At 41.0% G+C, this 12,043-nt stretch overlaps 1 pseudogene; it reads left to right on the forward strand.

Moving 5' to 3' along the window:
- The first annotated feature begins 620 nt into the window (after positions 1-620).
- On the forward strand, positions 621-3,521 carry LOC124666850 (annotated as a pseudogene).
- Positions 3,522-12,043: the final 8,522 nt, after the last annotated feature.

Below are 12,043 nucleotides of genomic sequence, written 5' to 3' on the forward strand. Positions count from 1 at the left end.
CATGTGAAGATGTATGTGCGAATTTTTTATTTTAATTTTTAAAAAATTTCAAAATATGTTTAACATATATTTTAAAATAAAAGGAGCATATACTCCCATCTGCGTTATACATGCACCACCGATGCACACTAACTATCCCAAAATAATACTTTATTTGTTAACTATTGTACTTTACTCCTTTTGTTTCACGATTCTTACCTCGAATTGAAATGTATATAGCTTTCTAAAAAGGATTACATTTCAATACGATGGCAATAACCCTTTTAGATTTTTAAACGTACTGTAGATTAGATGAGGACCAACAAAAAAGAGTAAAACCAACAAAAAAAACATGTATAGATACATACAATCAGGAAAGAAGCTGAAATAGCTAAAGGGATATAATGTTTCACTAAAATTAGTTATGTTGTCTCCACACGTCACAGCTGTGAGCTGAGTATAGACGACAGGTGTGAGGTGAGTGTACACGCATCATCGACCACAGAGTGTGAACAGAAACGAGTTGGGCAACTCTGGCACGGTGCGACCCACACGTGGCGGTTATGGTAGCAGCCCACTGAACCCAGGGTACCGGCCCGCCGTCCGTTCTTTATCACCACGCGCGAACAAATAGTGGTAACTCTCTCCTAATTTCCGCCGTTTCGTCTCTTCTTTCGCTTTGGATCACGAAAGTCTGCGTCTGCGTGTGTGTGTCCCAGGAAAACTTCAAATCGCGTCTCTCGGATCGCGGAAAGGCCACCCAGACCTCCCGCTGAATTCTTGGTGATATTCGTTGGCCTGTTGGGGATTTTTATTTTGTGGTGCGACCAGGAAGGGGACGGATCCGAGAGATTCGGGAGGTTGTTGCGCCGCACGCGTCGGGGAGGGAGGCATCTGATTGGTGAGGCGGACATGGTTGCCGGCCCGGAGGTCATGAATCAGGTCGTTCCCATGTTGGAGTCGTCGTTCCATCGGTGCCCCGTCAAGGGGGTCGACGAGGTGGTGGTCGTCGGGGCAGCGGTGTCGCCGCCGCCGACGGTGGCGTCGCCCAAGGCCGAATCACTGGTGGACCTCCTCGAGGTGCCCGATCTGGTGAGTTCTTGATTCTACCTGAATAGATAGGGTCTCCTTTTACTTCTTGTTCATTCAGTTTTATATAGTTCTTGTAACCCAGAGTCAATTGGTATGGCGATGTATGTCGTAAATCTGGGTGCTTCTCTGTAGGGATCACTAGTATATTCTTTGTGGCGTTGTACGATTCTTTAGATTATCAGGAGCGATTCTCGTATGCGATTGAACAGCCAAATTTCGTTGTCAGCAGGTAAAATCAAATCACCTGTCCCTGTAGAATTGGTTCTAGTCAAGAGTGATTTTGTGGAAGTGACGAAACTACCTGCTTAAGAATTCAAAAAAATTCCCTTTTTCTGTTTCTAGTTTCTGATCTCGGTGTATTAACTGTTGATAGTGGTTGGGGTTTGGAATTACAAATGGATGGTGGAATCATTTCATTGATCTGTCTACCATAGCGTGGATAGTTTTATTGCTATATTGTTGAACGGGTTAATTAGGTGCATATTCATTGTTCGCCTAAGCAAAGTGTGATCCAACGTGACTAGTTCCATTCCTGCCCATAATAGTACAGTGGTAGTAGCTTGTTTGGAGTACTTTCAACTGTCAGTGGATAGTTTCACTGCTATATTGCCGGGCGTGTTGGGTCAATATTCATCGGTTGTCTACTCAAAGTGGGAACGTAGCTAGTTTCATTCCTGCCCATGAGAGGATAGGGTAGCTTGTTTGGAGTACTTTGAGTTATCTGTTGTTGTGATTCACGGTAGCTTTTGCGTTGGATTACAAATCTGTATGCTTAACTATTAATTCAGTATCGGCATGTTTACTCAGTGATATTCATAACGTTAGAATCTATTTTGTGAATGTATGGCCATGTAACGGTTGGCAACCCAAATGTCAATTTAACACTTGAAGTTACACTTTCCTGAGATATAGTTTAGTGGAGCGTGTCTCTGTTCACAGCAGCATAGTTATCAGTTGTCTGCTCGATGCAGGAGTTGAAGACATCACCGCAGACTCTAAATTTTGTCCCCAACATTAGATCTGGTAGCTTTGCTGATATTGGACCCAGGCGGTACATGGAAGATGAACACATCAGAATTGATGACCTTTCTGGCCATCTTGGCTCACTGCTGGTGTGCCCAGCGCCTAATGCCTTCTATGGGGTATGCAGGACCTTCTATTATTATTTTTCGTCATAATATGATTCTTCTGTACTCTCTGAACTAATTGTGTTGTTTGTTAGTAGGTTTTTGATGGCCATGGGGGTTCAGATGCAGCAGCCTACATGAAAAGGCATGCCATGAGGTTGTTCTTTGAGGATTCAGAATTCCCAAATGCAATAGAAGAAGATGATTTTTTCGGAATCTGTCGAGAATGCAATCCGCAAAGGATTCTTGAGTGCAGACCTTGCTCTTGCAGATGATTCAGTCATCAGCAGATCTTCTGGAACAACAGCTCTTACAGCTTTGATCTTTGGAAGGTAAGATGAGCATGCAGTCAAAGCCTCTATAGCTACAGTCTGTGATACACAATGGTTGTGTTTTACTTGTCCATGCTAACTTCCTTATATTCTTCCCATCTCCCAGGCAGTTATTGGTTGCGAATGCTGGGGATTGCCGAGCAGTACTATGTAGGAAAGGCATTGCTGTGGAGATGTCTTGCGATCACAGGCCAACTTATGATGCAGAGCGCCAAAGGGTGACTGATTGTGGAGGATATATTGAGGATGGCTACCTCAATGGAGTACTCTCCGTGACTCGGGCTCTAGGTGATTGGGACATGAAAATGCCTCAAGGCTCACCGTCACCCCTCATTGCCGAGCCAGAGTTTCGGCAGACAATCCTCTCCGAGGATGATGAGTTCCTCATTATAGGCTGCGATGGCATATGGGACGTCATGACTAGCCAGCAAGCGGTGACCCTAGTCCGCAAGGGGCTCCGACGGCATGATGACCCTGATCGGTGCGCGAGGGAGCTCGCCATGGAGGCCAAGAGGCTCCAAACCTTTGACAATCTCACTGTGATTGTCATTTGCTTTGCCTCTGAGCTCAGCGGGTGCTTGCTGCCTTCGGAACAGGCGCCATCCAGGCGGATAAGATCTTGCAAGAGCTTGTCTGCAGAGGCCCTTTGCAACCTGAGGAGATTGCTAGAATCTGATCAGTAGATGATGCTGTAGTATTGAGATCTTGCAAGGGTTTGTCTGCTGAGGCCCTTCGCAACCTGAGAAGATTTATAGAATCTGATCAGTAGACGATGCTGTAGGGCTCTTGTTGTCCTGTTGGTGTAGGTGCCTTTTACGGCTGTTACGCAGCCAGCAATTTTGTAGGGTATGTTGCAGTTCTTTTTTTTCCTGTTCGGTATTATTTTGGTGTACATACTCAACTGGTTCCATGTACCGTTGATCAGTTGTACTCAACTGGTTCCACGTACCGTTGATCAGTTCGTTGGTGAATCTTTTTCTTTTGACTCCAATCTAGCGGGGACGTATGAGTGGCAGCGCCTAGCGTGACTCCACGAAAGTTACCACGGAAAAAATCTGTATGAGCCCTGACAACTTCGCAACGAGGCTATGCAAAAACTAGAGTTACAACCTGACCGTCAATGAAAATAAAATCGTGTTTTCACGAATTCCCTGTCTCTGTATGCTGATTCATCAATTTTTAAATAGAAGTGATTCATCAATTCGATAGCCCGTCTCTGTGTGGTGATTCATCAATTCGGTAGCCCTGATGGGGGCATTGGTTACGTGTTTATACTAGGTGAGAAAAGCCCTCACCCTGGTATACAAGAATATGGTCAGTTGGTGTACTATACCGTATCGATATGTGTAAACTTTGTACTAAAATTCTAACACCCCCTCTTAATCCAACTTTCCCATTGTGTTTAAACTCATTTAAGTTCTTTATATCTAAGATTTTATACGACCTGATCTTTAGGGGAGATGAGCTTTATTTCCTTTTGTGAATGAGTGGAGATGAACTTGTCTACAACTCTTTCTCGAACGAAAGTGACAGCCAATCTCAACGAGCTTATGAGCATGAAAGACATGATTTGCTGATAAGTAGCACCAATATTATCACACAAGAGATATGGTCTTCGTTTTAGAGAGGCTCCAAATTCTCTAATCAATGTTTTAACTCAAAGTGTTAGAACAAGATACTTTGGCTTGTTTTCTCGCACTCCCAGAAATTATATTGGGATAAAAAATTCAGCAAATCCTCATGTATCATCAAGACAGCTTGCCCAGTCTGTATCGTGAATTCTTAAGTCTGTGACCAACCTTCAAAGTATCTTTTAGTATCCTCTTTCTATTAGAGTGTTGACATGCGTTTTTGCCTTAAAAAGTGAAAATTTGAAGATGGCCTCAAAATGAAAAATTATAGATACCAAAGTTGTGCGTCTCGTCGAGACAAGCAATTTTGCTTTTTGAGTTATCGCGATCCGAGCTAGTATGCAACTTGTGGAGCCAAAATACAGCAGAAACCTGAATTACCGAGTCTGGGGCGCTCGACCATAGAGGCCTCTATGGTTAGGCGCGAACCGAGCCGGGGCTGAGGAAAAAAGTCGGAATTGATCTTTTTTGTTGCGACCTCAATTGAACGATCAAGATGAGCTCAGATGAAAAAGTTGTCAACATGAAAGTTCTTCGTTTTTGCGAGACGAACAACTTTGCTGTTTACGGGATTTTGATCCGAGATCGTTTACTGCCTAAAAAATGGCACGAAAGGTGCAGGAACGTTTCTGACCGAACAGTTACGGAAATTTCAGGTTTACTTGTTCGAGTTGCCCTAATTAGGGTTTGTGACGTGAATCCAACCGTCTATCTTGCACGGAAAGTCCAGCCGCTCTTTATATACATGAAGGGTGACGGACGATTGAACAACAACACACAATCGCAAAACCAATCTACAAACCCTTACTTTTTCTCTCTCGTTCTTGTTTTCTGCTCTTCGTTCATCGGTGTTCTTTGTGTTGGAGAGCTTCGATTTGCGAGGTCCTAGGGGCGGGCGAACCGACCTAGGGCAGCCCATCACCGCTGTACGCCCAGACGGGGTCTCTCCCGGGCATGTGAGGTTTCGGGTCTTCAAAAGAGCCCGCCGGACTGTCCTGCTGATACGTCTCAAACGTATCTATAATTTCTTATGTTCCATGCTACTTTTATGATGATACTCACATGTTTTATACACATTATATGTCATATTTATGCATTTTCCGGCACTAACCTATTGACGAGATGCCGAAGAGCCAGTTGTTGTTTTCTGCTGTTTTTGGTTTCAGAAATCCTAGTAAGGAAATATTCTCGGAATTGGACGAAATCAACGCCCAGGGTCCTATTTTTGCACGAAGGTTCCAGAAGTCCGAAGAGGAGACGAAGTGGGGCCACGGGGCACCGCCACAGTAGGGCGGCGCGGCCAACAGGGGGCCTGCGCGGCCCTGTTGTGTGGGGCCCCCGTGGCGCCTCCTGACCTGCCCTTCCGCCTACTTAAAGCCTTCGTCGCGAAACCCCCGATGTACCGAGAGCCATGATACGGAAAACCTTCCAGAGACGCCGCCGCCCCCAATCCCATCTCGGGGGATTCAGGAGATCGCCTCCGGCACACTGCCGGAGAGGGGAATCATCTCCCGGAGGTCTCTTCATCGCCATGATCGCCTCCGGATCGATGTGTGAGTAGTTCACCCCTGGACTATGGGTCCATAACAGTAGCTAGATGGTTGTCTTCTCCTCATTGTGCTATCATGTTAGATCTTGTGAGCTGCCTATCATGATCATGATCATCTATTTGTAATCCTTCATATTGTGTTTGTTGGGATCCGATGAATATTGAATACTATGTCAAGTTGATTATCAATCTATCATATATGTTATTTATGTTCTTGCATGCTCTCCGTTGCTAGTAGAGGCTCGGCCAAGTTGATACTTGTGACTCCAAGAGGGAGTATTTATGCTCGATAGTGGGTTCATGCCTCCATTAAATGCGGGACGAGTGACGAGAAAGTTCTAAGGTTGTGGATGTCTTGTTGCCACTAGGGATAAAACATCGATGCTTTGTCTAAGGATATTTGTGGTGATTACATTACGCACCATACTTAATGCAATTGTCCGTTGTTTACAACTTAATACTTGGAGGGGTTCGGATGATAACCTGAAGGTGTACTTTTTAGGCATAGATGCATGCTTGGATAGCGGCCTATGTACTTTGTCGTAATGCCACTGATTAAATCTCATAGTACTCATCATGATATATGTATGTGCATTGTTATGCCTTCTTTATTTGTCAATTGCCCAAGCTGTAATTTGTTCACCCAACATCTGCTTATCTTATGGGAGAGACACCACTAGTGATCTGTGGACCCCGGTCCTATTCTTTACATCCGAAATACAATCTACTCGCAATTGTTCTTTCTTGTTCTTCGCAAACAACCATCATCATCCACACTATACATCTAATCCTTTGTTTACAGCAAGCCGGTGAGATTGACAACCTCACTGTTATGTTGGGGCAAAGTTCTGTGATTGTGTTGTGCAGGTTCCACGTTGGCGCCGGAATCCCTGTTGTTGCGCCGCACTACACTCCTCCGCCATCAACCTTCAACGTGCTTCTTGACTCCTACTGGTTCGATAAACCTTGGTTTCTTTCTGAGGGAAAACTTGCTGATGTGCGCATCACACCTTCCTCTTGGGGTTCCCAACGGACGTGTCATCTACGCGCATCAAGACTGTTTTCTGGCGCCGTTGCCGGGGAGATCAAGACACGCTGCAAGGGGAGTCTTCCACTTCCAATCTCTTTACTTTGTTTTTGTCTTGCTTTATTTTATTTTATTTACTGCTTTGTTTGCTCTCTATATCAAAAACACAAAAAAATTAGTTGCTAGTTTTACTTTATTTACCGTGTTGTTCTCTATATCAAAAACACAAAAAAATTAGTTACTTGCATTTACTTTATTTAGTTTGCTTTATTTACTACTGCTAAAATGGGTACTGTTGAGAATACTAAGTTGTGTGACTTCACTAGCACAAATAATAATGATTTCTTATGCACACCTATTGCTCCACCTTCTACTACAGCAGAATTCTTTGAAATTAAACCTGCTTTACTGAATCTTGTTATGAGAGAGCAATTTTCTGGTGTTAGTTCTGATGATGCTGCTGCCCATCTTAATAATTTTGTTGAACTATGTGAAATACAAAAGTATAAGGATGTAGATGGTGACATTATAAAATTGAAATTGTTTCCTTTCTCCTTAAGAGGAAGAGCTAAAGATTGGTTGCTATCTCTGCCTAGAAATAGTATTGATTCATGGACTAAATGTAAGGATGATTTTATTGGTAGATATTATCCTCCCGCTAAAATTATATCTTTGAGAAGTAGCATAATAAATTTTAAGCAATTAGATAATGAACATGTTGCTCAAGCATGGGAGAGAATGAAATCTTTGGTAAAGAATTGCCCAACCCATGGATCGACTACTTGGATGATCATCCAAACCTTTTATGCAGGATTGAATTTTTCTTCGCGGAACCTATTGGATTCAGCTGCTGGAGGTACCTTTATGTCCATCACTTTGGGGGCGGCAACAAAGCTTCTTGATGATATGATGACAAATTACTACGAATGGCACACGGAAAGAGCTCCACAAGGTAAGAAGGTAAATTCTGTTGAAGAAACCTCCTCCTTGAGTGATTAGATTGATGCTATTATGTCTATGCTTGTGAATGGTAGATCTAATGTTGATCCTAATAATGTTCCTTTAGCTTCATTGGTTGCCCAAGAAGAACATGTTGATGTGAATTTCATTAAAAATAATAATTTCAACAACAATGCTTATAGTGAATAATTCTGGTAACAACGGCCATATCCTTCTGCTAATGGTAATAGTTATGGTAATTCTTATGGGAATTCTTACAAAAATAATAGGAGTGTACCCCCTGGTCTTGAAGCCATGCTTAAAGAATTTATTAGTACACAAACTGCTTTTAACAAATGCTGTTGAGGAAAAGCTCGATAAAATTGATATTCTTGCTTCTAAGGTTGATAGTCTTGCCTCTGATGTTGATCTTTTAAAATTGAAAGTTATGCCTAATAAGGATATTGATAATAAGATTGTCACTACATAAAATGCCATCCAAGTTCGAATTAATGAGAATATTAGATTGATGGCTGAATTGCATGCTAGGTGGGAAAGAGAAGAAAATGAAAAACTAGCTAAAGAGAATAATATAGCTAAAGTTTGGACTATTACCACCACTAGTAATGTTAATGATTCACATGTTGCTACACCTCCTACTATCAATGTTAAAATAATTGGTGTTGACAATGTTACTACTCCTAGTGCAAAGCGTGCAAAATTACCTGAAACTGCTAAAGCTAGCTGAAATTGATAAAGCTGCTTGAAATTTTTCAAAATATTGGGGACAATGATCCCATTGCTGTAGATCATAATGGTTTAGACTTTGATGATTGTCACATCTCTGAAGTTATAAAGTTCTTACAAAAGCTTGCTAAAAGTCCCAATGCTAGTGCTATAAATTTGGCCTTCACAAAACACATTACAAATGCTCTCATAAAAGCTAGAGAAGAGAAACTAAAACTTGAAACCTCTATTCCTAGGAAGTTGGAAGATGGTTGGGAGCCTATCATTAAGATGAGGGTCAATGATTTTGATTGTAATGCTTTATGTGATCTTGGTGCAAGTATTTCTGTTATGCCTAAGAAAATTTATGATATGCTTGACTTGCCACCATTGAAAAATTGTTATCTGGATGTTAATCTTGTTGATAATGCTATAAAGAAACCTTTGGGGAGGATTGATAATGTTCGTATTATGGTTAACAATAACCTTGTCCCCGTTGATTTTGTTGTCTTGGATATTGAATGCAATGCATCTTGTCCCATTATATTGGGAAGACCTTTTCTTCGAACTGTTGGTGCTACCATTGATATGAAGGAAGGTAATATTAAATATCAATTTTCTCTCAAGAAAGGTATGGAACACTTCCCTAGAAAGAGAATGAAGTTACCTTATGATTCTATTATTAGAACAAATTATGATATTGATGCTTCGTCTCTTGATGTTACTTGATTCACACTTTCAGCGCCTAGCTGAAAGGCGTTAAAGAAAAGCGCTTATGGGAGACAACCCATTATTTTACTTCTGCACTTTATTTTATATTTGAGTCTTGGAATTTGTTTACTACTGTAGCAATCTCTCCTTATCTTTATTTTATTATATTGTTGTGCCAAGTAAAGTCTTTGATAGTAAAGCCAATACTAGATTTGGATTGCTGCGCAGGAACAGATTTCTTGCTGTCACGAATTTGAGCAGTAGTCCCTGTAGAAAAATCAAAAAAATCTGCCAATTTACGTGCGTGATCTTCAGATATGTACGCAACTTTCATTAAATTTGGGCATTTTCATCTGAGCAAGGCTGGTGCCACTTTAAAATTCGTCTTTACGAACTGTTCTGTTTTGACAGATTCTGCCTTTTATTTCGCATTGCCTGTTTTGCTATGTTTGATGGATTTCTTTGTTCCATTAACTTTCAGTAGCTTTGTGCAATGTTCAGAAGTGTTAAGAATGATTATGTAACCTCTGAATATATGAATTATGCACTCGACCCTCTAATGAGTTTGTTTCGAGTTTGGTGTGGAGGAAGTTTTCAAGGGTCAAGAGAGGAGGATGATACAATATGATCAAGAAGAGTGAAAAGTCAAAGCTTGGGGATGCCCCCGTGGTTCATCCCTGCATATTTTAAGAAGACTCAAGCGTCTAAGCTTGGGGATGCCCAAGGCATCCCTTCTTCATCGACAACTATCAGGTTCCTCTAGTGAAACTATATTTTTATTCCGTCACATCTTATGTGCTTTACTTGGAGCGTCTGTTTGTTTTTATTTTTATTTTTGTTTGAATAAATCGGGTCCTAGCATTCTTTGTTTGGGAGAGAGACACGCTCCGCTGTTTCGTATGAACACATGTGTTCTTAGCTTCATCTTTAATGTTCATTGCGAAATTTGAACTACTTCATTCATTGATATATGGTTGGAAACGGAAAATGCCGCATGTGGTAAATGGTTTAATGTCTTGAATAATGTGATACTTTGCAATTGTTGTGCTCATATAGATCTTGTTTAAGCTCTCGCATCATGTACCTTGTACCCATTAATGAATAACTACATAGAGCTTGTTAAAATCTGGTTTGCATGATTGATCTCTAGAGTCTAGATATTTTCTGGTTAAGGTGTTTGAACAACAAGGAGACAATATAAAGTCTTATAATAGTTACAATATGTTCATATGTGAGCTTTGCTGCACCTTTTATACTTGATTTTGCTTCAAACAACCTTGCTAGCCTAGCCTTGTATTGAGAGGAATTCTTCTCGTGCATCTAAATCCTTGAGCCAATAACCATGCCACTTGTGTCCACCATACCTACCTACTACATGGTATTTCTCCGCCATTCCAAAGTAAATTACTTGAGTGCTACCTATAAAATTTCTATTGTTTGTCTTTGCAATACATAGCTCATGGGACAAATAGAATTAAAAACTATCGTGGTGAAGAATATGTACTTATGTGTCTTATTTTTTAATAAGTTGCTTGTTGAGCGGTAACCATGTTTCTGGGGACGCCATCAACTTTTACCTTGTTGAATATCATGTGAGTTGCTATGCATGTTCGTCTTGTTTGAAGTAAGAGCGATTTTCATGATCAAATGGTTTGAGTATACATACTGTTAGAGAAGAACACTGGGCCGCTAACTAAAGCCATGATTCATGGTGGAAGTTTCAGTGTGGACAACCAATCCTCAATCTCTTATGAGAATATTAACTGTTGTTGAATTCTTATGCATTAAAGAAGAGTCCATTATCTGTTGTGTATGTTGTCCCGGTATGGATGTCTAAGTTGAGAATAATCAAAAGCGAGAAATCCAATGCGAGCTTTCTCCTTAGACCTTTGTACAGGCGGCATAGAGGTACCCCTTTGTGACACTTGGTTGAAACATATGCTATGCAATGATAATCCGTGTTAATCCAAGCTAATTAGGACAAGGTGCGAGCACTATTAGTATACTATGCATGAGGCTTGCAACTTATAAGATGTTTTATACATAACACATATGCTTTATTACTACCGTTGACAAAATTGTTTCTTGTTTTCAAAATGAAAAGCTCTAGCACAAATATAGTAATCAATGCTTTCCTCTGCGAAGGGCCTATCTTCTACTTTATTGTTGAGTTAGTTTGCCTATTCTTTCTATCTCAGAAGCAAACACTTGTATCAACTGTGTGCATTGATTCTTACATGTTTACTTATTGCACTTATTATATTGCTTTGTGTTGACAATTATCCATGAGATATATATGTTGAAGTTGAAAGCAACCGCTGAAACTTATATCTTCCTTTGTGTTGCTTCAATGCCTTTACTTCGAATTTATTGCTTTATGAGTAACTCTTATGCAAGTCTTATTGATGCTTGTCTTGAAAGTATTATTCATGAAAAGTCTTTGCTATATGATTCATTTGTTTACTCATTATCTTCATCATTGCTTCGAATCGCTGCATTCATCTCATATACTTTACAATAGTATGATCAAGATTATGATAGCATGTCACTTCGAAATTATCTTTGTTATCGTTTACCTACTCGAGGGCGAGTAGGAACTAAGCTTGGGGATGCTTGATACGTCTCAAACGTATCTATAATTTCTTATGTTCCATGCTACTTTTATGATGATACTCACATGTTTTATACACATTATATGTCATATTTATGCATTTTCCGGCACTAACCTATTGACGAGATGCCGAAGAGCCAGTTGCTGTTTTCTGCTGTTTTTGGTTTCAGAAATCAACGCCCAGGGTACTATTTTTGCATGAAGCTTCCAGAAGTCTGAAGAGGAGACGAAGTGGGGCCACGGGGCGCCGCCACAGTAGGGCGGCGCAGCCAACAGGGGGCCCGCGCGGCCCTGTTGTGTGGGGCCCCCGTGGCGCCTC

This window comes from Lolium rigidum, chromosome 6, assembly GCF_022539505.1.
Source record: "Lolium rigidum isolate FL_2022 chromosome 6, APGP_CSIRO_Lrig_0.1, whole genome shotgun sequence".
Classification (NCBI taxonomy): domain Eukaryota; kingdom Viridiplantae; phylum Streptophyta; class Magnoliopsida; order Poales; family Poaceae; genus Lolium; species Lolium rigidum.